Below are 27,494 nucleotides of genomic sequence, written 5' to 3'. Positions count from 1 at the left end.
TTTTCTACTACTAATCTAACTCATCCTAATAAACCTAATATAGCCATTGTTATGTTACAACTTAAAAATCCAAGGTCTACGCGCTCTACACCTGTCCAGAGCCAAGTGAAGCATTGGCTAATTGCCGGTAAATCTGTCGTGATCTACACGCTTTATATGTTCATATTGTATGCAACATGATGGTTAACCTTGACAAACTTGTGTCCACTATGTAATTACCCAACAATTGTTTGCATATATCACACTACACATGACCAAGTTGTGAAATTAACATTCAGTGTGCAAGGAAGGGAAGGGCATTTAAAACTCAAGATGCCAGTGTTGTACTCGGGCAACTGTCCACAGTGCAGGCCAGGATGTCTCTATAATCCCGTGATATTCTGAATGAGTCGTAAACATTCCCATCCCTGCTTTTCTTGTACTCAAACAAAAGGTTTGAATGGTTGAATGCAGTGAGTTTTACGAATCCATAATCATGGTCTTTGAAGACACTCCACTTGGTTTGAAGGCTAGTAAAGTCCGCAAGGCTTGCTCCACCGCCCCCAGCAACTATATGAATTGTCCCATTCAAGCTACCCTTATAATAGTGCTTCTCGTCATTCGTGCAAATGTTCTGTAGCAACAAAAACAAAAACCACCACCAAAATGTTAGTTATAACTTGTAAGAGAGTAGAACAAGTTGATTTTATTTAAATCAACATCTGAAATATTTTATTTATTCCGTATTAAGTGAAAGCTTAACAAACCCCTGATGTTGTGAGAAAGACAAAATAGTCTGCTATGATTTCTCAATAATCATTTCTTTAGTTATTTCTAATAGAAAATTTCTTGAACTTCCTTTTCCCTTTCAGTTTTATCTTTTCTTTGGTAGAACCTGAACCATGGCACACCTTGCCAAAACATAAAGTAACACATGTTTTCAGCTACTGGAAACATAATATTCGTGCATCCGAAGAAATTATTTTAGTGAAGCTTTTGTCTCATATCAATCTTTTCCCTCTACACCTCCAGAACACCATTTTTCTGGTCATCCAAAGTCATTCTCCCAAGAAAGCAATCAGAGTTGTAGGCTAGTAGCAAGTATAAGCAAGCAAACTTAAAAATTGTCCAAAAGACATTTCCACTTTCAGGGTGTTTAGGAAGTTAGATGGAACAAAAGATGAGAGCCAACTTTTCTTTAGAGTGGTTCCAGGAAAAATATCTATATATATATAAACAGAGCATTCCATCATTTGATGTGTAGTTAAGAATACCTGGTAAATGGGACATGTCCTCTCATAGTTATGCACATGGCCATAGATGGCTATGTCAACCTTGTACTTCTGCCAAAGTTTCTGAAGACTCTCCCTCCCCATTGGTTCCTCGAAGGATCCTTCATCAGCATACCAATCAGCAGAAGAATAACCCAATACTCGATGCGCAAGGAAGATCAGCCACAGTTTCTGAAGACTCTCCCTCCCCATTGGTTCCTCGAAGGATCCTTCATCAGCATACCAATCAGCAGAAGAATAACCCAATACTCGATGCGCAAGGAAGATCAGCCACGGTTGTTTTTGTCTATCAACGGATGCCAGACAGTGCTGAATGAAGTTAAATTGCTCCGTTCCCTCTCTCCAATCGTGTTCTGTATCAGCTAAACAACCGTGACACCCCTTATATAATAGGGGTAAAATAATTCTGAAATCACACTGTCACCTCTTATATAATTCATGAGCAAGAGTGTATCAGCTAAACATGAGCAAGAGTGTGAAGTAGTTTTTAAAGATATTAAATAGGGTAAAATACAGTGACACCCCTTATATAATTCTGAAATCACACTGTCACCTCTTTATTATCCAAAATCACCCTGACCTCCCTTGTCAGAGAACTCAGTTAAATGACATGATAAAATGATCATAATATCCCACCCTCCCATACACTTTTGCAGCCCTTTTCTTTCTTCTCTCTCTATTTTTCTCTTCATTAATATGACACAACTCACCTTCTGAACCTGAACCACCATTCCCACTACCTCACAACTCCATCATGGACCATTCTCTTTATTCTTCTCTCTCTTTCCCTCTTTCTTATATTTGTCCTAAATCAGGCCAACAAACAATTGCTGTAGCCATTCATCTAAACCAGACTAATCATCCATCTCATCTGCAAGCATGATTGCCGACAATCGCTCTACTGATTTTCTGTCAGCAATGATTGTCAGCATCCCATCCACAGTCACCTTCTTCTCATCTGCAACTGTGATTGTCGCAGCCGCGTAGCCTTATCATCCACCACCAGCGCAACCCAACGCAGCCCCAATGATGATTTCCGCAGTCGTCCAACGCAACCACAGTGAACCCATCGTCTATGGAAGCTCATTGTCCACCATGAGCCACATACCCACCATCTCTCTCTTCTTTACCATATTCTCTGTAAATCACCGAAATAAGGTTTGATTTATATGTATGATTTTGTAGGTTCTGGTCAAATTGTGTATAATTCGGTTCATTTTGGGTGGTTGGGATGGGGATAGGATTGGGTTTGGAGCAGTGGGAGTTGAAGAGTGTGGAATTGTAGGTATGGAGGGGCTGGTGGTTTGGGTTGTGGATGGTTGAACTATGGGCGTGGAGGTGTCGTGGTGGGTTAAGGTGGTTTCTGATGGAGGAAGGGGCTAGTGAAGGCCATGAGTTTTGAAGATGCTTGAAGGACCTCCTTCACATGCCTTTGCCATTACAATGCACCACTCTGTTTCACATTGTATAATTTTCAGGATACACTTTCAACAATAATTTAAGTGTTCTTTCATTTTTCTTTGCCAATTTATTGTTTGATAAAATGTATGAACCGCAAAATGTCTTTGTTTTTATTATAGTCTACATGATCATTTACATTCAATTCAAGCTGTAAGTATGCTTTTAGTTATCTAATGAAATGCCTTAAGTTAATTCTTCTTTTAATTTTTGTTCTAATTTGTTCTGATTGATCAACTCATCTCATTCTTCTTTTAATTTTTTTTTTTTTGGGGGGGGGGGGGGGATAGACTAGAGGATGGGAGTGGTGGGAGTTGTGGATGGCTAATTCTTCTTTTAATTTTTTTGTTTCTTAGAATTTTTTTCCTTCAGCTAGAATGAAGGATGAGAGTGGAAGGAGCTGCTGGGTGGCCATTGAAAGTGGAGGCATGAAATATATTTGTTGGGATTAGCAATTTTCGTTGGTCAACAAACGGTTGACTCACGTATGGATGAGATTGATACTCTAATATCAAAAAGAAGGGAGGGGAGTGATATTTAATAGAATAAAGGGGGTGACGGTGTTATTTCACAAGTATACAAGGGGTGTCAGTGTAATTTATTAAATAATGATCTTGAGATAAAAGAAGACGTTAAGTATGGGAGCCTATAATTGCACCCGCCAAATTTCTCAATAGAACCACATCATGTTTAAGGTACAAGAGTTTATGCATATGGTCCAAGAATTGTGATGCGTGAAGTGGATGTACTGAGGAATTTAGCGGGTGCATTTAGAAGTTCCCAATAAGTATGCATCGTGCTTCTGCAATAGGCAAAGCAATAACTAAACTATTCTACATGGGGTGTTGATCCAAATATTGATGATATTCAGTCTGTTTAATGAATAGCCAAGCATATTTGTGTATGTACAATATAGGTATTATCAAATGGCTACAAGTTAAAGGATTAACTAAATGTAAAATTAACATCCATAGTGAACAACTTTAATTAGTTCCATACCAAATCCCAAAAAAAAAAAAAAAAATCAGTTAATTTTAACCAATGGTCCAACTTCTTTCCAGTTATGACAGGACCAAAGCAATATGCGTCCATGGGACCTATACAAGGTCCATGTCAATGATTTGAGTCATTCAGTTTTTAGGTGCCTGTGTTTACATTATCCATGAATAAAAGATGGATGATCTATTTTCAAAATATACTTGCCATTCATTTTTATTTTTATTTTATTGTTATTTTTTAAAGACAAATTTGATGGAATCATGTGCGTACTGTTGAAGATAAAATTATATTATTAAAGATTTTAAAGATATTAGAATATATGGAGATTTCATGATTTGTGCTTATCATGATTTTTCCTAACTTTAATTTCTCTTAATCCCTTAACTGAAGGGATCAGATGGTAGGGGAAATGTCAAAAACATGGTGTAGGATAAATAATTACAAAGTAATGGATGTACAAGTGAATTATGCATTGGATTGTGAAAATAAAACTTGTTTTTCCTACTCTCCATGTTTTTCATATTCCCCCTTGATTGTATCTCTTATTCTATTTTTATGGTGTATAATGTAATTAGGATAATCAAGTGAATGAATGAAAGATGGAGCCCATGGAGTTTTGTGTGTGTGGATGTAGGTCAATATTGGCCGAACCACATTAACCATTTGTGTTCTTTCTTTATCTTTTCTGTCTCTATTATCTCTGCATATTCAACTTTATTTTCTTATTACAAAATTCAACTTGGTATCGAAGCATCTGATCCTACCCTTCCGAATTTTGACGTATTTTTAGACCTTTTTTGGCCCTATTTCATTCTGCTCTCCTGCTCTCTCCCATTTGATTTCTTCATTAGTTTTTCTTCCTTGGGTGTCAACTTGGCAAAGGAAGGAGTTCCTTCCAGTTTGTTTACTGCCTTGTTGCTTTCCAGCACTCCTTATTGTTCAATTTTGGTGGTTTTGTGCTTGGATGTCCTACCCAATTGATTTCTTCTGAGGTACATGTTCTCTAGGTGTTGATTTGATCCCTAGAGTGGTTTTGTGGTCATGGTTTGTTGATAGGCTTCAGCTTGCCAAGCCATCCTTGGTTGCTGGCTGGTTTTCTTCACGACAACTGTCTCTCTTGTTGTTTCTGTTGATGCCCTTTGTTTTATTTGGGCTTGAAAACCCTTGTTTGGGTGCTAATTAGGCTTATGGACCCCTGTATTTGGAAACCCTTCCCTGGGTGTTGTTTTGGTCTCTAGATTGGCTGTTTTTTGGTGTTCTTGAAGCTTGTTAAGGTTCAGTTGTTACTATTTCTTGTTGCTTCTCCCTCAATTTGTCATTTAGGGAGAGAATAATCTCTATTTGCACAATGTTGATTATGTGTGTATTGTGTCTGCATGAAGTTGATTCCATGCACATTTCTTTATTGCAAGATGTTGATTCCTTACCTAGGTTCTTCCAAGTCGTTATTGAGGGGAGAAATCACAATTGTTGTCGTTTTTGGACAACTTCATTGTAACTGTTTGTGATGATCGCCCTATTTTCGAGTTCAAGTTCAAGTTGGACACATCACTTCAAATGTTTTGTGTTCCAACTTGAAGGGTGAGTATTGAAGATAAGAGCGTATTCTTAAAGATATGGAAAATATTAGAATATATGAAGATCTCATGATTTGTGATTATCATGATTTTTGCTATCTTTGATTTCTCTCAATTCATTAATTAAAGGGATTTCAACCTGGTTTGTTCAGAGGCCACTTCCAGCATGGCTTGATAGTCACTATTATCGGGGAATCGAGGCTCTTTGATTAACCATGGGAGAGACTGAGAGATGTGAGGGCAGTTGGCATGGTTTGGTGGACTCTCATTGTTTATAGATGTTGTGCTTGCTAGGATTCCTCCATGGGGCTAGATTCTTTCTTTTATGTCATGGCATGTCCTGGCTATGAGGCGGTGTTTGTTTTTTAGTACCGTAGGCCTTGTCTACTATTTCAGATCAGTTCATTGTATTCCTAAAATTGACCATGCAGCTTCATGTGACACATAGGTGATGTTCTTATGCCACTTCCGACATGACTTGAGAGTGATTGAGAGGGTCATTGCTATGGGGAATTGAGGCTCTTTATCAGCGGGTCATTGCTATGGAGAATCGAGACTCTTTATTAGTCGTTGTAGAGACTAGGGGTTGCGAGGACAATTCGTGGGGTATGGTTGGTTGCTCTTGTTCTTACAGACGATGTGCCCATTGGTCTTGTTTGTTGTTTCGGTTGTTAGTTTGGTGGTGGAATGAGCAAAACTTAGGTTTATGTATCATTTGTTATTTGTCATTTTGTTATTGTTGCCAATATATCGCTCCTAGGGGCATAATACATTGGCAACACATTATGATAACTTTTGTGCTTTGTTTGATATCCCTCCTAAGTATTTTAGTGGGGTGGTGCTGGAAATTGTATTGACATGTAGTTTCCTGGGGTATGCCTCTTGTACACATGTATATTTCATTGTTTTATTTATGACTTACCCAAAAAAAATAGAAAAAATGTAACCCATAGAGCTTTGTGTGCGTGGACACAAGTCAATATTGGCCAAACTACATTAATCATTTGTGTTCTTTCTTTCATCTTTTTTGTTTCTATTCTCTCTTGATATTCAACTTTATTTCCTTATTACAAAATTCAACTCATACAATTATCAAATCAATCTTATTTTTTTTCATGGATCATCTCCACAAAAGAAAATAAAATAAAAATAAACAGCTCAGAATATCGATGTAGCCCGAGTAGGGCATGTCGGAAAAATGGTTTAATATAGGCAAATTTGAGTGGGCCCCAAACATCTTTTGGGGTGGGTCTGAAGAGGTGACGTGTTCATTGCCGTGTGCCAAGTCACACGGTGAAGACGGAATGTCAAAACCATTTATTAGTGAATGTGAAGTTGATGTCGTTTTCGGGTCTAACATTAATTTTTTAGATAAAATTCTTTTGAATTTTTTCAATAAAAATTATTGTGAGAATTTAATTTAATTCTAAAATTTAAATTTTGGGTTCCTGAGTGGTTTCCTAAAATTTGTAATTGTGGGAATTTAATTTAATTCTAAATTCAAAGTTTAGGTTCCTAAGTGGTTTCCTAAAATTTGTACCTTTTCATTTATTTATTAAACTATTCAATTTGTTTAATATATATATATATTCAAAATAGTTTATATAATAAAGATGCAACAGTTTGAAACATTTGCTCTAACGGACAAAATTTCAAATTTTGCACTAGCGGACAAATTGTTTGAATATTGGTATTCAAATGTGCTTACAGTAAGAACCTCTTTTTGAGCTCAAAATCTTTTGTACCGGTTCTGTCTAAACAGCACCTGTTCGGGCTGTGGATAATTTTTGCCTATAAATAGAACTATATTCCAGCAGTCTAGGGTATTCCAAAAATCAGTCTGAAATATTATTTGCTGTCCAGTTTGTTATCTTTGGTGTATTAGTGCATTAATCTTCATTTTTTAGGAATAAATAATTTCAGAGAGTTAGAATGTAGGTTTGGTTCGCCGAACAAATTGTTTGGAGTACTACAACAATTTGTGAAGATCATTGTATCCTGGGAGATAGACGCCGCTCAACCGTAAGTACCGTAGCGAGGCGAATCTGTCTTAAGGACAGAGTGTCACACACTCGATTTGGTCTTGAATTATTTATTTGGTTCAACGAAATAAATTCTGTAAGATTTATTTATTTTTGTTTGTTTATTTCTAGTTATTTTATTTACACAGAAGATTGTTCCAACAATTTTAAGACAGAACCAAATTATTCTGTATACAGAATTTTTCGTTTGTTTCCCTTTTTTCATTCTTCGTAAATAATTTCGGAAGAAAATTATTTTCTGTGGATTTACAAAATAATATTCTGGTTGGAAAAATAAATAGTGATTATATGCTATTTGACAGATAGTAGTAATATACTGTCTCTTTTCTTTGACAACAACTAGTAGTACGATACTGGTGTCATTAACAATTCAGAATATATTTTTGTGGAATTTTTTCATAAATTAATTTTGGGTTTTAGAAATTATTTTCTGAGTTTTCATTAATTAAAATTCTGTTTTCAGTATTTTAATTATTGAAGTGTTATTGAAATTAATTTTTTGTGTGGAATTAATTTGTTTACATAAAATTTTATTTTATTTCCAAATTAATTGAAAAATAAAAGTTATTTTCTTATTTCTTTTATTTTACAGAATTTAATTTCTTGTGTGGAATTATTTTGGTTAAATAAAATTTTATTTTATTTCCAAATTAATTGAAAAATAAAAGTTATAGTTTTATTTCTTTTATTTTACAGAATTTAATTTTCTGTGTGAAATTAATTTATTTAAATAAAATTTTATTTTATTTTCAAAGTAATTGGAAAATAAAAGTTACATTCTTGTTTCTTTTATTTTTACAGAATTCAATTCTGTGAATTTGGTTTAATTTTCTGTGTAGTGTAAATTCTAATTATAATTTTGTTTTATATATTAGAATTGATGGCTACTGAAACTAATGCCCAAACAAGTACTACTGTGGTGGCTGCAATGACGTCAACCCCCTCTCCTGTGGTGACAGTGCCAATAAATCATGGAGAAAAGTCAGAGAAGTTCTTAGGAACTAACTTTAAAAGATGGCAACAGAAAATGTTGTTCTATCTTACATCTCTGAACCTGGCTCGTTTCCTCCATGAAGATGCTCCTATCCTGAAAGAGGATGAAACCGACCGGCAAGTGGTTGCTGCGGTTGATGCTTGGAAACATGCCGATTTCCTTTGCCGGAATTACATCTTGAACGGACTTGACAACACATTATACAACGTCTACAGTCCAATCAAGACAGCAAAGGAACTTTGGGAATCGTTGGAGAAAAAGTACAAAACGGAAGATGCTGGCTCAAAGAAATTTGTGGTTGGCAGATTCTTGGATTTTGTAATGGTTGATTCAAAAACTGTGATCAGCCAAGCTTAAGATTTCCAACTCATTCTGCATGACATTCACGCAGAAGGCATGTCTCTCAATGAATCCTTCCAAGTTGTAGCCTTAATTGAAAAGTTACCAAAAGGCTGGAAGGAATTCAAGAACTACCTCAAACACAAGCGCAAAGAAATTTCTATGGATGAATTAATTGTGCGTTTAAGGATTGAGGAGGACAACCGTAATTCTGAAAAGCGGGCTGGTAAGCATCCTATGGAGTCTAAGGCAAATGTGGTGGAACATGCTTCAAAAACTAAGAAACGAAAGTCTTCTGGAGAAAGTTCATCACAAGGCTCTAAAGGGGGAGATAATAAAAAGTACAAGTTTAATGGCAAATGTTACATCTGTGACAAAGAGGGACATCGGGCCAAAGATTGCCGTAGCAAAGGCAAAAGCAAAAGCAAAAGAAGAACAAGCAAGAAGCTTGCTCAAGCTCATATAACCGAAGTGGACAATATTTCCAATGGTGTCGATGACATCAATCTTTCTGCAGTTGTTTCTAAGGCTAATCTTGTCGGAAATCCTAAAGAATGGTGGGTGGACACTGGTGCTACTCGCCATATTTGTGCCGACAAAAAGATGTTCACATCTTATTCTACAGTGGACAATGGTGAACAACTTTTTATGGGCAACTCCTCAACTTCCAAAGTTGAAGGACAAGGAATGATTGTTCTCAAGATGACATCAGGAAAGGAACTCACTCTCAACAATGTGCTGCATGTACCGGACATTCACAAGAATCTTGTTTCCGAATCGTTGTGGAGTAAGAATGGGTTTAGGCTAGTATTTGAGAGTGATAAATTTGTACTTACAAAGAATGGGATGTATGTAGGAAAAGGTTACATGTCTGATGGCCGTTTCAAGTTAAATGTAATGACCGTTGTACCCTCAGTTATTAATAATACTACATCTTCTTCTTACTTGCTTGAGTCTTCAAATTTATGGCATGGTAGACTAGGACATGTTAATTATGGATCTTTGCGTAGATTAATTAATATGGAATGTTTACCTAAATTTAACATTGATTCAAATCATAAATATGAAATTTGGTTGAGGCAAAATTATCTAAAACTCCTTTTCATTCAATTGAAAGAAGTACGGAACCACTTGAATTAATTCATAGTGACATTTGTGATTTTAAATCAATTCAAACTAGAGGTGGGAAAAAGTATTTTATCACTTTTATAGATGACTATACTAGATATAGTTATGTTTATTTAATTCGAACCAAGGATGAAGCTTTGGAAACTTTCATTCAATATAAGAATGAAGTTGAAAATTAACTTGGTAAGAAAATCAAGAAACTTAGAAGTGATAGAGGTAGTGAATATGAATCACCTTTTGGTGAATTTTGTAAAGAACATGGAATAATTCATCAAACCACCGCTCCTTACTCACCTCAGCAAAATGGAATTGCTGAAAGGAAAAATAGGACTTTAAAAGAAATGATGAATGTCATGTTAATCAGTTCTGGATTACCTCAGAACTTGTGGGGGGAAGCAATACTTTCTGCTAATTATATTTTAAATAAAGTACCCCGAAAGAAAGTGAATCAAACACCTTATGAAATGTGGCATGGTAGAGTACCATCCTACAAATACTTAAAAGTGTGGGGGTGGTTGGCTAAAGTGGCTATTCCTAGTCCTAAAAAGACTAAGATAGGTCCTAAGACCATTGATTGCATTTTCATTGGTTATGCCAAGAATAGTAGTGCATATCGGTTTTTGATTCATAAATCAGAACATTCCGAAATGCATGTAAATACTATTATTGAGTCTCGGAATGCATCATTCTTTGAACATATATTTCCAAAGAAGACTGGACAAGAGACTAGTACTAATAAAAGATCTTTTGATGCTATTACTAGTCAGGATCAAGAACATGATCAAGAACAAGAGTTAGATCAAAATGAGGAAGAGGAACTTAGGCGTAGTAAACGTGCTAGAACCTCAAAATCTTTTGGTCCAGATTTTCTAACATATTTGTTAGAAAATGAGCCTTTAACTTTTAAAGATGCTATGTCCAGTCCTGAAGCTCCTTTGTGGAAAGAAGCTCTCAACAGTGAAGTTGAATCCATCTTGCAAAATCACACTTGGGAATTAGTGGACTTGCCACCAGGTTGTAAACCTCTAGGGTACAAGTGGATTTTCAAACGAAAATTGAAAGTGGATGGATCAATAGATAAATACAAGGCAAGACTTGTAGTCAAAGGTTTTAGACAAAAAGAAGGTCTAGATTACTTTGACACATACTCACCAGTTACTAGAATAACATCCATTAGAATGCTAATTGCCATCGCATCTCTATACAATCTAGAAATTTATCAAATGGATGTTAAAACCGCTTTCTTAAATAGTGAGTTAAATGAAGAAATTTACATGGAACAACCAGAAGGGTTTTCTGTTCCAGGGAAAGAAAAGAAAGTGTGTAAATTGGTTAAATCATTATATGGTTTAAAACAAGTGCCAAAGGAATGGCATGAGAAATTTGACAAGGCAATGATGTCAAATGGATTTAAAATTAATGAGTGTAACAAATGTGTTTATATTAAAAACACAAATAAAGGTTATGTCATTGTATGTCTTTATATAGATGATATGCTCATCATTGGTAGTAATAATGATATGATTAAAACTACCAAGAAAATGTTGAATAAACATTTTGATATGAAGGACATGGGCATTGCTGATGTAATACTTGGTATAAAAATTACCAAAACATCATAAGGATATGCTTTGTCACAATCTCATTACATTGAGAAAATACTTGACAAATTCAGCAAAGATGATGATCATCTTGCTAGAACTCCTGTAGATGTTAATTTGTATCTTTCTAAGAATGTACAGGAAAGTATTTCTCAATTAAAGTATGCCCAAATTATTGGAAGCTTAATGTACTTGATGAACTGCACTCGCCCAGATATAGCTTATGCAGTAAGTAAGTTAAGTAGATATACGAGTAATCCGGGAGTAGAACACTAGAAAGCAATGATAAGGGTTCTAAGATATCTCTGATTTACTCGTAACATTGGGCTTCATTATACTAGATATCCAGCAGTGCTTGAAGGATACTGTGATGCAAATTGGATATCGGATACTAGAGACTCGAAGTCCACCAGTGGGTATGTCTTTACTCTTGGTGGGGCAGCTGTATCTTGGAAATCTTCCAAACAGACTTGTATTGCTAGGTCTACTATGGAATCTGAATTCATAGCTTTAGACAAAGCAGGGGAAGAGGCAGAATGTCTTCGCCACTTCCTTGAAGATATTCCAATATGGCCAAAATCGGTGCCTGCTATATGCATACATTGCAATAGTCAATCAGCTATAGGTAGAGCACAAAGTCATATGTATAACGGTAAGTCACAACACATTCGTCGTCGACATAACACCGTGAGATAACTACTCTCTAATGGAATTATTTCCATAGAATATGTTAAGTCTAAAGACAACATGGCGGATCCACTAACCAAAGGGTTAGCAAGAGAGTTAGTTGAGAATTCATCGAGGGGAATGGGACTTAAGCCTATTAAATAAGAGTTACCACAACGGCAACCCAACCTAATTGACTGGAGATCCCAAGATCTAGGTTCAAAGGGACAATCGGATTGTGATTGACTCAAAAGGATCACTGTGGAGTCTAACTCCTACCTATTTCTATGATAAAATAAGTGATGTCTGTAGCGATTTAGGTTAAGTAATACTTTTAATGATTCTTATATCAAGGTAAACCTAGTGGAGTATTGCAGGATACTCTTCATAAGAATTACCTATGTGAGTGTGAACTAGGCCGGTTCTATAAGATTTGTGAAGGGCTACAAGTCTTTAGAGCACTCATGAGAGACCAGGTTGTTCAGGGCCAAAATGAACACAATAGTGAGAACTAAACTGTGTCTGGGAATATACTGTGTGAATTCTATTGTCTTGGTTTACACAAACGGCTGAACAGTTCAAGACATCATGTTCACTGGTTAGCTAGTAAATCCGATAGTGTCTCACAAGGGAAGGTTCAAAGCCAAAAGCTACCTATCCTTTGCAGAATATTTTCGATTTCTGTACTCTCTGAATTTAGATCATGTTGTTGCATTTTCTCTCCGTCAAATTCCATTCATGTGGGGGATTGTTGGAAAAATGGTTTAATATAGGCAAATTTGAGTGGGCCCCAAACGTCTTTTGGGGTGGGTCTGAAGAGGTGACGTGTTCCTTGCCGCGTGGCAAGTCACACGGTGAAGACGGAATGTCAAAACCATTTATGAGTGAATGTGAAGTTGACGTCGTTTTCGGGTCTAACATTAATTTTTTAAATAAAATTCTTTTGAATTTTTTCAATAAAAATTATTGTGAGAATTTAATTAAATTCTAAAATTCAAATTTTGGATTCCTGAGTGGTTTCCTAAAATTTGTAATTGTGGGAATTTAATTTAATTCTAAATTCAAAGTTTAGGTTCCTAAGTGGTTTCCTAAAATTTGTACCTTTTCATTTATTTATTAAACTATTCAATTTGTTTAATATATATATATATTCAAAATAGTTTATATAATAAAGATGCAACAGTTTGAAACATTTGCTCTAACGAACAAAATTTCAAATTTTGCACTAGCGGACAAATTGTTTGAATATTGGTATTCAAATGTGCTTACAGTAAGAACCTCTTTTTGAGCTCAAAATCTTTTGTACCGGTTCTGTCTAAACAGCACCTGTTCGGGCTGTGGATAATTTTTGCCTATAAATAGAACTATATTCCAGCAGTCTAGGGTATTCCAAAAATCAGTCTGAAATATTATTTGTTGTCCAGTTTGTTATCTTTGGTGTATTAGTGCATTAATCTTCATTTTTTAGGAATAATTAATTTCAGAGAGTTAGAACATAGGTTTGGTTCGCCGAACAAATTGTTTGGAGTACTACAACAATTTGTGAAGATCATTGTATCCTGGGAGATAGACGCCGCTCAACTGTAAGTACCGTAGCGGGGCGAATCTGTCTTAAGGACAGAGTGTCACACACTGGATTTGGTCTTGAATTATTTATTCGGTTCAACGAAATAAATTCTATAAGATTTATTTATTTTTGTTTTTTTATTTCTAGTTATTTTATTTACACAGAAGATTGTTCCAACAGGGCACACCAAAGCACACTGTTGGGGTCCAGTCCTCTCTCCCAACTGCAGAAAAGCTGGACCCCCTAACCAAATTGCGCCTGTGCTGCCCTTCTGAAATTAATAACAATAAATACACCATCCTACATCGGAAGTTGTTCAAATATTTGCGATATTACTGTAGTTCATGCATTCAACGATTCTACAGAATTCACATATATCATTTAAGATGGCCTACATTTATATTCTCTACTTAAATGTAGAATTTAGAGAGAGTACTATCAAGTGGTGGAAGGCAAAATGTGAGAAAGTAAAATCTTTAAACATATATGGCTATCTATGTGCATATTAAACAAAAAATTAAAATTAAAACAACTATCTAACTAGTTGTTATTATAATGTGTCCCATACCAGAATTTATCCCTGTTCTCAGCAGGAACATAGAACATCGTCTCGGCTAAGACACCACACTCTCCTCCTGAATCCATGTTCCCATAGAAGGAACTTGTTCCCGGCCAATCATGCTCATGATTACCGCTACACAGATAAATCATCAACCAACACAATATATGCTCTACCAAAATCATCCAGTTCAGTATTTATATGCTCTAACAATTTTTGCAAAAAGTTCCAACAAACCTCGCAACCATGTAAGGCACAGTTGAGGCAATTGGCTCAATTTGTGCAGTAAATTGATCCCACTGCGAAAGATAGCCATTTGCATAGCAAATACCTCCAATGTGAAACACTATATCTATGTTCTCCAAGTCTCTAATGAGTTGCTTAGTAGTGTTAAGAGAGCCCTGCTGGAAATTATTATATTCATTAGAGCCATCAGCCTTATCCTGCAAGGTGGAAAATGAAAAAGAATACTTTAAAACTGCAGCTAAGTATTAGCACTTGTTAGTAAACTTAAAGCCTGGACATTAAGTACTTTTACACACAAAGAAACATATAACTATTTTGGGTAAATTACACTTTGCCCCCTTAAGTTTGATACAGAGCATAAGAAGCTCAAGGAAGACTAGATTCAAAGAAGTGATAATATTTAGACGTTGGCATGATTTCAAAGAGAAATTATTAGGAATCTTATATAATTATGTGTCTAGTATTATTAGTCTTATTTTATGATTATTTTTATGTTTTCTAGGACTTTTAGATGAAGGGTATTTTAGTAATTTTTATTATTATTGTCATGGATTGTAAGGGGTTGCCCATGGATCGTCTTGTGAGTCAAGTTATTTAATTGGATTTTATTTATATTTCTTATTTGGTCTTGAATTGATTTTGAAAGTCAAAGATATTATAATAGTTTCCTTTTTTGGTTCTAGTTGCTATAAGAAGTTCCAAATTCTATATAAAGCGATAGCTTATACTTCAATAGAGTTGATATTTTATAGAATTTTGAGAGCTTTGAAACTTGTTTGGGTTTGTGTGATGCAACCCTAACCTTAGGTGTGATTTCTATAGAATCGAAGTGTGATACTTAGACCTATCTTTTTCCTGTCCTTTCCCTCTTTTTATTTTCTGCACTTTTAACAGCCTAAAGTACTGTTCACTGTTCACAGCCCCTAAACAGCCCCAAAATTTCATCTTTCATGGTTAAACCATTTATTACCCAAAACAAACCCTACTTGTCCCCTATATTTTTATTGCCATAAAATCCAATTAAAATCAGCCCCCAAAGCCCAGATTTGTTGTTGCCCTAATCATTCTACATCAAAGTTTTAGGGTTTTCCCACTCTCATCCTTAAAATATTTTTTCCCACTTTGGCGCTTAACATTTGAAATTTTTTCCAATTTACTCCCAAAACAAACTTCCATCTAATTTTGGACAGAAAATGCCACGTGGCGCCACGTGGACATCGACAACATGGCATGAAAATGGGTAAATTAAACGTTCCCCCTAAGTTTAAAAGCTTTCCCACTTTGGTTGCCCTTAAAGTATTCCTTCCTCCTACTTTGGCCCTTAATGTTTGTAATTTTTCTCAATCTACTCCCCAAACAAAGTACTGTCCAATTTTGGATGGAAAAATGACACTTTGGTAACTATGTTGCATAAAAAATAAATTATACAAAAATTTAGTTGAGTTCTTTGATTTTTTTTTTAATGTTTTTTTAAAAAAAAAATTATAAACAAGTTTGAAAAAACTCCGCCGGGGTTGCTTAACAACTCCGCTAGTCCCAAGCTCGGATAAAGGAGAAGGATTGTGTGTTAGGTAGCCGACAACCAACACGTAAAAAAGCCATTCGGATCCTTTATGACATGAAGCCTAATACTTTGAATCGATTAAATACTAATTTGTTCCCCTTAAGTGACGCGTTGCGCCTGCCTCGGGGTGTTTCGAAAAGTGAGCAAGGGGCGCCGCATCGACGCCTAGGTGCAGTGAAGAATGAACAAAGGTTTTCACCTTTTTTATGGACGAGCGTGGATAAAGCAACTAATCCAAGGTTATAGATTTAGGATAGCCACATGAAATATAAGAACTTTAACTGGTAAGACTATGGAAATTGTGGATATCATGATTAGGAGAAGAATTAGTATAACTTGCGTACAAGAAACTAAGTGGATGGCTGAGAAAACTCGGGAAATAGAGAATACCAGTTTTAAGCTATATTATAGTGGCAAGGATAGACACAAGAATGGGGTAAGAATAATACTTCCCAAGAGTCTTATAAAAAATGTAATTGTTGTCATTAGGAAATGCGATAGGATTATGTCAATTAAACATGTTATTGGTGAGAATATAGTGAACGTTATTAGTGCATATGCCCCCCAAGTAGGATTAGATAATCAGACTAAGAGAGTTTTTTGGGACCGAATGGATGAGGTACTACATGAGATACCCGTAGGAGAAAACCTAGTTATAGGTGGTGATTTCAATGGCCATGTAGGAGTAGATAAACTAGGGTATGAGAGAGTGCATAATGGGTACGGTTTTGGTGATAGAAATGAGGCTGGAGAAAGTATTTTAGATTTTGTGTTGACGTCTGACCTAGTGGTGGCTAATACTATGTATAAGAAGAGAGATGAGCATTTGATAACCTTTAAAAGTGGGTCAATTAGGAGCCAAATATATTACAAATTAGAAGACAAAGGAAGGGAAGCAGTGGCATGAATTACATCTTTTCCTGACACAGAAGAAATGGTACCATAAGCAATTCTAACTTTATCCTGTCCTGAAGAAGGGGTATAAGCGGAGAACAAATCAGAAGACCCAGACATATAGTCGGAAGCACTAGAATCGGTAATCCAAGGAAACAGTTGATGAGATAGGAAAGCACTTGTAGAAGAAGCTAAGTTACCTGAATGGGCAAAGTTACCTGAAGATGAACCAGATGCCTGACGGTCTAACAAGTGGTGAAGAGCAACCTCTAACTCAGAAGTAGAAAACCTAGAGATATCAGCAGAGGAAACAACCGGAGCAGGGGATTGTGGCTCAACTGTATCAGAATGATGAACTCGAGCATTCTAGACTGACCCGAGCTATCCCCTCGAGACACAGAACGATCTCCACGACCCCCAGATGGCAGCCCATGCAACTTCCAACAAGTCTCACAGGTGTGGCGAGCACGACGACAATAGTCACTAAAAAGGGTATCCTTCTCAACAGGAGGACGAGAACCACGATTCCCATCTCGAGAGGGTGTAGAAACTAGGGCAGATCGATCAGAAGAGGCAGACGGAAGCATAGCAGAACGACGACTCTCCTCATTCTGCATATAAGCAAACGCTTCTTGGAGAGAAGGAAACACATCCATACCCAGCACACGACTCCTAACAGGATCAAACTCCACATTCAGACCTTCCAAAAACTTGAAGACCCTCACTTGTTCAACAAATTTTTGATACCTAGCAGAATTAATGGGACAGATAGGCTTGTAGCCCTGAAGATGATCAAGTCTCTTCCACCCATTACTAAGGAAAGTAAAATACTAGAGGATAGTCATCTTACCTTGAACGGACCGGTCAATTGAGCATCATAACTCAAGAGTTTGGGAAAAATTGCCTTTGCGGGAATACTAAGCGGCCACAACCTCCCAAATATCCTGTGCTGTGTTTATAAATAAGTATCCCTCACCAATCTCCGGAACCATGGAATGTATCAACCAGCCCATGATAAGAGAATTGGGAATCTCCCAATGATCATAACCTGGATCTGTGGAACTGGGAGCCTGAACGCGCCCATCAACATATCCCAGCTTCTCTTTGCTCTTCAAAAATATAGTCAAACTCCGCGACCACGCTAGATAATTCTGACCATTAAAGAGAGAGGTGGTGATTTTCTGGCTAGGGTTGAGGGAATCAGTCATAGTAGTAAGCAAACCAGGACTCACGCCCTAAGAAACATGTGAAGTAGTAGACTCATGAGTCAATTCTGCCATGAATACTCTACTAAAGAACCCTCACAACAAACACTGGTTTAATCACAAACCTAGAAGATGGGGGAAACATACCAAACAAAACAAAAAAAAGTAATTTAAGAGAACATTTTTTTTTCCTTTGCCAGAAAAAAACAAAGCAGAGAGAAGACAAAATTACATGAGATTACCGAATAAGGACTTCAACCCAGACCCAAGACAGAGCCAACACAGTCGACTGAGGAGAGAGAGTCGACTGAACGAAAGAGAAGGAAGAGTCGACTTGAACCAGAAAGCCGACTGAACCAGAAAGGTCCTGAGTGGCTGTCGGTAGCCTAAGGAAGGTGAAAACCCACCCAACTGAATCTCCAAGCCTGCTGTCGACAGACCTGGGCTGGAAAAAGGGGGGCTCCGACGAGCCCTAGGGTGCTGGCGAAGCCCTAGGCGGCTACAACTAGGCCTGTCGGGGCCCTAGGAGACTGTGACTGGTACTGCTAGAACCCTAAGGGGATGACATTTGCTGTGGTGTCGATTTTGGCGGGTGTGGTGATGCGGTGGTGGTGTGGAGGTGGCTGTAGGGTTGTGGTTTCTAGGGTTTTAGAGTGGCTTTTATACCATGTTATTTTTTAGAAGAGAAAAGTTAGAGGTATGAGTGGTATCTCATCCCTTTTTATATTAAATCATCACCAGAATTACAGGAGTGCCATAAGGCATAAAATAAGAATACTGAATATTCAACAGAATAAAATAGGAAATATTCTAACACATTCTAACAGCTACCATGTAGTTACATGTTTGGTGTCTTAAATGCCTATATAGGTTTATGGGGATAGATATTTTAAAAACAATGTCATATTTAGAACTTAGAAATATATGAAATGATATGTTTCAGCATGCATAGTAGAGTTTGTCACATGAGTTCTCAAACCTTTCCCATATCTCCAAAGATCACTACACGTTGTGGAGAGTTTTGACCAGGATAAGGAGACGCCCTAAATTGGTAATGTGGACTCCAAATGTATGTACCATTGAACAATCTATGCCCCAGCCTGTAAGTATATCTACATAATTGATGTGAAACATATCTGGTGTTAAATTGCAAGTAAAACTGAAGAACTGACAGCAAAACTCCTTGGTAACCCATTGAGTAGCACTTTCTATCTTCAATGCAACTTATCTAGCTAAAAGATATTACAATCTGGATTTAACCTTTCAAGAAAACCATCAATAGGAAAGAAATGGAAAGGAAAGAACATATGTTAAAGGTACAACAACTTGGTTGATGTATGAATCTCCAAATTAATAACACATTATATATACCTTTTATGATTTAATCAGGATCATTACATTCAGGACTTCAGGTAGAAAACACATAACTATAAATCTGAGATTCTCTGAGCATTACAGTTGATATGTAAGTTTCAATCATCAATTGAATTAACTCCACGGGTAGAAATGGTGACCTGTTACACTTGGGATAAAAAAATTCAACTTGCTTTCACTTCTATTCATAAAATATAACACATAAAGGTTTCAATTAATAAAGGCGGGAAATTTGGAATTGATTTTAAGAAATGGAAGTAGGAGCAAAGGGTTCACAAAGAGTTGGGTCATGAAAGTACCAAGAGATTTGATGACTCTTGACAGGTTCAAAATATTATCATACGCAAGCATGAGATCTGACATACACTGAATTAGGCCACAACTCCTTCAGAAAACTAGTATGTATGAATCTAGGATCACGCCACCCCACTGTTCTTGCTGGAGCATCTGTATGTAGACGATACAAAATGAATTACCTACCCAATAAGTCAGCTGTGAAATCATTCGGTTAATTTAATCCAAGTTAATAAAGTAAACAAACAAAAAAGGTTCCCTAGAATACCCATTCTGCTTCCCATAAACCAGAAGGAGGTGCTAAATGACCTTTTATGCTGTTATTATATCCGATTTATAGGAACATATAAACGAAAACCACTAAATCCTTTATTTATTTATTTATTTATTTTTATTTTTTTTATTGGTATTGGGGTGTCCAAATCAAAGTCCGACTAATCCCCAAGGGAGTACAAGCCATCAGCAAGGAGTTTACGCAAGTGCACCATGATTAGTTCAAGGGTTTTTTCCCAATCCGATAGCCCGAAGGAATTGTTAGCACCTAAGAAGTTTCAATCTCTGAACCTTAGGAAGCACACTCCTAAGACCCAAGGCCTTACCACCAGGACAATCCCCTAGGGTTACTAAATCCTTTAAATTTTGGTCATAACAAAACAATGAATATAACATGTACTCAAAATCATTATAATTTTATGGCACTTTTATTCAAATATATGATTTGCAGATACGGACATGGACCAGCATGGAGTTGGTGTTGATGTTTCCATTTTTCGGCTTTTCCAAAAATACCCCTATAGCAGTTACATGGGTAAATATACAGTACATTGGCAGTTATGCCAAAATTCAGGGTTTTTTTTTTTTTTTTTTTTTTTTTTTTTTTTGTAAAATCTCTCAACTGTTGGTTTTTTCAGATTTATAAAATGTTTTAATTTTCACATTTTGAATTCAATCACACCCATCAAGTGTGCACACTGTTTTTTTTATAATTTTAAAATCTACAATGAGCATTACATTACACATCTAAAAATACTGTTGTTCAACGATATGCATTATAAATATATGAAACAGAGATGTACACCATATAAGGGGCCTATTTCATAACGTTTATATTTACAAAAATTTTAAAAACTAGAAACAAAACTTCATATTTTAAAACTTGTAAACAATTTACAAAATTTACTATATTTTTGTAATCACAAAAAATTGGTTCACTTGTGTATGAAAAAAGTTTTCATTCCTTCCTCCTCCCATCCCCTCCAGCCACCACCCATTGCTCATCGCCACTTGCCACCACATCCGGCCACCACTAACCTCCAGCCACAATCACCAATGACTTTCTCCGACCACCACATCTCGCAACCGGCAACCATCTTTGGCAATGATCTTCAATCGCCATATCTGGTGGTTGACTGCCATCTCCAACGATCAAAAATTGGGCCATTACTGCCTGCAACTAGCAATCAAATTTGGCAACCGCCGACCATTTCCCACCATTGCTGACTAGAAACCAACCCTGGCAACCGATAACCACCTCTTAGCACAATCTCTGACCGTTGACAACCATCTTCGGCCACCACCTCCCACCAGTCACCCCTTTCACTTGTTTTTAAAACATGTGTATACAAAACATATTTTTTGTTTTAGTTTTAGTTTTAATCAAATCTTTAAGAATAAAAAATAAAAATAAATTTTTTTTTTGGGCACAACATAGCGTTTAGTATGTTAGTAGAGTTAGCTTACAATGCAAGCCAACATCTCTCCGTAAATCGAACTTGAAATCTCACACTCTTGGGACTTAAGTTGCCTCTTCGTGACCACTTGGGCCATTACATGGGCTCCAAAAAAAAAAAAAAAGATATTCATATTGTTCATTTATCTCTTTTTTTATTTTATTTTTTATTTTTTTTTGGATTTGTTGCGGTCAAACTATTCCATTTTACATCCAACTTTTGAAAATTTTGTGAAAACAAGTTACCCAAATAAGTTTGATTTATAGTAAAAAATTCATACACTTCAATCCATAACCAAGTATAGCTTACAAGAAAAATTAAAAGAAAAAAGTATTACGCACCGCACATGCTGTTGCGGTCAAAAGTCAATGTTCCAGCTGGGGATTGCCTTTGTTCTCCTCCTTGTGGACACCATTCAACAAAAGGTTCTGCTTCATTGATTCCATATCCACTTGTCCAAGTCACAGTCATCTGAGTATATTAAAAGAGCATCATTTTCTCAAGAAAATGCAAGCCTGATATAAAGAGGACAAACTATGAAGCATGGATACTTCGACAAATATGCCGCCATACTCATACCGGATACTTTTGGCGTGTGATACTTAGGATTGGTTTGGGATGTTCTAAAAAAGTGTACTTTTTGACTTATTGGCTTATATGGGTTGTAGTTTGATGTGATGTGATTTAAATAAGATGATGTGATTTAAATATAATAGTGACTTTTTGACTTTTTGACTTTTTTAGGTTATGCCAAACCAAGCCTTAGGATGATACTTCTGCATACGTATCGAGTACACGAAACACGTATTCAAATTTTTTCTTCTTAATTTTTGGCTTACCCAAATGTACCTAGTATACCGTACCTCAGTTTAAATAATATTTTCTTCTACTACAAAGATAAAATTGCTTCCAGTAGACTTCTTTTTTATTTTTAGTGTAATACGTAGCATGATTTTAAAATTAAGTTATGGTTTGTAACTTATTTAATATGATGACATTTAATTTTGATTTATACATTTACTTTTAGCATTAAATGTTAATTGTAGGTTGGATGTTAACAAATTAAACCATTTAATCAAATTTTGCATTACTCCAAATTAAAAATAAATATTTTTTTACAAACTTTCCAAACCGTACCCGTACACTTTTTTTGGATTTGATCGTATCGACGTACCCATATCGTACTACCCGTACCCGTACTCGTACCCGTACTCGTACCCGTACCCATGCTTCATAGATAACAAATAACCTTAAAGAGTGTCCTAGGCATGTATTGGCATGGCACAATTCTGCCAACAATTGAATTTTTTTTGTTTTAGAAGAGGTGGGATCAATGATCTGTTGGATGAATGGTATGGGTTGGCTCTCACACACCTCAGAACTCAAGAATTCAAACATGGGAATAGGTTAAAAAAGTTACTGTTTGACGCAATACTTAAAACACATTGAAAACAGGGAGGTAGGATGTTTGGCAAACTGTTTTTGGGAAAATTTCCTAATAACACCGCCTTTATGGAAACATTTTAAAACTGTTTTCTAAATTTTCAAAATTGTTTTCACAAGAAATTGAAAAACAAATAGGAAAATGATTAGTGTTTTCGAACTTTTCATCGATTTTTTCCAAAAGACAAGAAAAATAAAAACATTGAAAATGAAATCGATACCAAACAAACGCTTAGCTATCCGATATATATTCTCCCTTACTTTCATTAAGTATCATATAAAAACCCTAGGGACTAAACTAACAGCAAAAGTAGACTTACCTCATTCCACATCTTTCCTTGTGCCAAACGCGGGTAAACTGGTGAGTTTGGATTTGCAAAAGTAATTGTATTTGACACTGCCACCAGCTTCGGCTGTTTCATAAAGAAGCTAGCAGAATTAAATTGTAACAGAGGTCACAAATGGCTAGCATGCAAGAGGAAACATAATTTTCATAAAAGAATCAAATAAGAGAGAAAAAGACACTAGAAAAAATAAATAAAAAAGGAATAATATATATGAACAAAAGACAAAGAGTTAGGTTTGCCATAGATAATCATAACAAACAATGAATTGAGTAGCTCCCATCTTAGATACAAGGAAATGTGGCATCATCACTCTCCCTATTGTTCTTGGAGATATGAGGCCAAAAGATAAAACACTTATTCTGAATCAACTATACATAATTTTCATAAAAAACACACATTGAATTGAGTTGTGAAGATTTTCTAAAAATTTTCCAGTTTGGGAGAAGTTTGGCAACCTTTAGAATCCATCTGGCGGCAGTTAAAAGTAAATAAAATCAAAAATAAAAAAACCCTTAAAATATTAAAAAAAAAATCACTAAAACAGAAAAAAGGAAAAACAAAAAACTCAATTATCAGAAATATAATTCAGGAAATTGAAACCAAACAACGTGAATTATCAAACAGTTTGTGGCCAACTAACCAATCAACTAAAACAACGTCGAACATAACAATTAACAAGTCAACAAGTAAAACTGAGGGCTTCTCTATCCTTGCCCCATTTGTGAAAACTTTAACAGCCAATAGAACAATGCAGATTTCAGGGTAATGGTGAGCAAGGCAAACATACATTTGATAATCCGCCTGAAAATAGAACAAAAGAGAAGTCCGATCTTTGCTTGATCAATTGAAGCTTCAGCATCCCTTTTCCATTGTCTTTATACTTGGGATTGGTATAATTTGCATATTGATACTGCACAAGAAGTGATATAGTGAATTTCAAATTTTGTAGCCACTTTTGTTGAGTTAAACAGGATGGCAGCAGCCTAAGAATCCATAGAAGAATTTCATAGAAAAGCAGCACAGCACAAAACCTAAATAGGTGCCGTGCACAAGAACGGAGGACCAGTTCTTGGATTTTCCGGAAGACAGGTGGAAGCACTGAAAGCACGAAATACAAATATTTCCTTTGAGATCACATTAAATTTAAAAATAAATAATGAAATAAATAAATTATAACATACAAAGGCATTCAATTTGCCTGAAATTGGCAGGAGAAAATACACCAACCCAGTCACCAATTGATGGGTTTGGAATGCTATATTCTAAAGTCACCCATTCAGTGTTTTGGCCCTAGAACAGAGAAGAATCATCGTATTAGTATAAAATTAGCCCCTCTTTTTTTCTTTTTCTTTTTTCTAGCTTTCTTTGTGTGAACCTTGCATCCAATAGTCCTAGGTAGAAAATGAAAATTCAGGATCTATAAAAAAATTTAACCACTGTGAATTAGGAAAAAGAGGCACAATAAGTGCATCACTAGAAAAATTTATTGCAACCATGTCTTTCTTTCTCCATCAGTGAACTAAACTTTGACGAATGAAGTCTATCAATGGCAAAAGCCCGGTCATCTGAAGTCTGTCAGAGGGCGTTGGAAGCTTACTCCTAATCCAAGAATTGAAGGCGAGGCTTTAACAAAAGCCCGATCCTCTGGAGCAACTACTGCTCTATCAATAGCAATTCTAGGAAGAGGCTGATCTCGATGAGAAGCTGCACCTTCAAGGCTCACCAATGCCCAGGAAATTGCCAAGAAAATCCACCCAGAAAGTCTCATCTCACCCAATATCTGAATACAATTCGAAAAGAGCTGCTTAAGAACCATTATCCATTTTTGATAAGTAAATTAAGAACAGTATTCATAGGAACGCAAATGGAGAGTAAAAAAGCTACTACCAGCTCTCATAACATATCAGAACGAATCAAAATCTGAACTTGCATTACCATTAAACGCAGGGCCGGCCCTGAGTTCGTCGGGGCCTGAGGCGAATTTCGAAAATGAGGGCCCTTTTATATTGAAAAAAAATTTATGAATAAAACGATAAGTTATAATTTTTTTATTTATTTGTAACCATAAAAAAATTTACTTACACATATAATCATTAAAATTATAAATAAAACAATTTAATAAAACAAAATTAGAACAAAAAAATTAAGAAAAAATTATTCAATTAAAATTGATAAAGACCTAGGTAAAAAAATTTGAGCAAAATTATTTATTCCACTAAAATCTAATAGATAAAGAAGGTAAAAATAAAAAATAAAAAAAATAGGGCCCATATATTCTATGTATTATTTTTCTTGAGCTCAAACACTTTTTTTTTTAATATATATTTTCATTTTAATAAATAAGGACCAAACTACACTTATAAATAAATATGGAGTAAATCATACATGGATCCAAAAAAATATTTTGGGGCCCTTTAAATTGATCCTAAAACCAAAAAAAAAAAAAAAAATTGAGCCTATAATATTTTACCAAATTTAGGGGCCCTATTTTTGGGCCAAATTTAGAGGCCCTATGTTATATATGTTTATATGTTTTACCAAATTTAGGGGCCCTATTGTTTTTTATTTATTTATTTATATATTTTCATTTTAATAAATATGGCCCAAACACATTTATAAATAAATATGGGCTAAATTATACATGAGCGCAATAAAACATTGGGACCCTTTAAATTGATCTTAAAACCAAAAAAAAAAAAAAAGGTTGAACCTATAACAATTTTTTTAATTTGGGGGCTCTATTTTTGGACCAAAATATGGGACCTAAACCACAAGCCTTACCTGCCTTAGGGCAGGGCCAGCCCTGATTAAACGCTACAAACTAGTATTCTAAATTTGAAATTTTTCTCAGTCTAAACATTTTAGGTCTAAGATCTTTCTGGCCCAAAAAAAATATAAAATAAAATAAAAAGGTAAATAACCCACAAAATTAGAAACCAATGATGTCCATCGTTGGGAATCTTAGTGCAAAGCATTGCCAATCACCCACAAAATTATCCAACAATCAGAAACCACATTGCATAGACATACATATATGTATATACACAAAAATAAAAGAAACCTTGGTTAACAAAGTGATCAACACAAGTCCAAATGACCTGAAGATTACCAAATGTGTATCTCTATGAACTGAAATGAGCTCACGAAACAGTATTCAAGGGGGGAGAGAGAGAGGCCATCGAACTGACCTATATAGTAAAGTTGGGATAAGAGAAAAGGGCCAATTTGGACATTTTGAATATTTTAATCACACTTTAGGGTTTGTTTTTAACTTTATTTTCATACTAGGATAAAACGGTTTTAAAAATAACGTTTTCTAGAAAAAGGCTTTTGGAAAGCCGTGTTTTGGGATTAAAATAATAATAAAATTTGAATATAGAAAACGGTTTTAGAAAAGTCGATTTTAATTAATTAAAAACGGTTTTGGTAAAATCGTTTTTACATTAATTTTTTTTAATTTATATTTTCAACATAAATATTTTTTGACCAAAAATATTTTTAATAAAAAACGGTGTTAGAAAAGCCGTTTTAGAAAACGTATTTACAAAAGCCGTTTTTACATTAATTTTTTTTAATTTATATTTTCAACTTAAATATTTTTTGACCAAAAATATTTTTAATAAAAAACGATTTTAGAAAAGTCGTTTTTACATTAATTTTTTTTAATTTATATTTTCAACATAAATATTTTTTGACCAAAAATATTTTTAATAAAAAACGGTTTTAGAAAAATCGTTTTTACATTAATTTTTTTAACTTATATTTTCAACATAAATATTTTTTGACAAAAAATATTTTTAATAAAAAACGGTTTTAATATATATTTTTTAATTATTTTTTCTCATGTGGGAATGTTGGACACATCTAAAAAAGTAAAATGCATCTAAAAAAGTTTAAAAAAAATGCTTAAATTTTAAAAATATTCACTAAAAACAAAAAACTCAGTTTTCAAAAAACTTAATTCAGAACACTCAAACTTAGGGCTTGTTTGGTTTGTATCTTAAGATATAATTTTTGAGAATTTTTTTTTAAAATTTTGTGTAGTTCAAATTTTTTGAAAAAAAGTTCCAAAATCACTTTTCAAAAATTTCCAAAATTTCAAAGTCTTTTCAAAACCCACCCTAGAGTGGGAACAAATATTTTATGTTTTAAATATTTATTTATTTTTTTAATGTGCACTATATTTCGGGGCTTTT

At 35.1% G+C, this 27,494-nt stretch overlaps 1 pseudogene across 1 annotated transcript; it reads right to left on the bottom strand.

The window, feature by feature from the left end:
• On the bottom strand, positions 1 to 26,343 carry LOC114255939 (putative inactive purple acid phosphatase 1; annotated as a pseudogene). Its single transcript, XR_014344181.1, has 13 exons — positions 26,220 to 26,343; positions 24,896 to 25,078; positions 24,497 to 24,588; positions 24,330 to 24,396; positions 24,086 to 24,208; positions 23,272 to 23,364; positions 21,850 to 21,979; positions 19,850 to 19,931; positions 19,090 to 19,222; positions 14,439 to 14,644; positions 14,181 to 14,336; positions 1,254 to 1,641; positions 1 to 613 (listed from the first exon to the last, which is right to left on the bottom strand). The product of XR_014344181.1 is annotated as a putative inactive purple acid phosphatase 1 (transcript).
• Between the last annotated feature and the right edge of the window lie 1,151 nt (positions 26,344 to 27,494).

Source organism: Camellia sinensis, chromosome 11, assembly GCF_055761805.1.
Source record: "Camellia sinensis isolate YWXY chromosome 11, ASM5576180v1, whole genome shotgun sequence".
Taxonomy (NCBI): Eukaryota; Viridiplantae; Streptophyta; class Magnoliopsida; order Ericales; family Theaceae; genus Camellia; species Camellia sinensis.
This window is presented reverse-complemented; position numbering and strand designations above follow the sequence as displayed.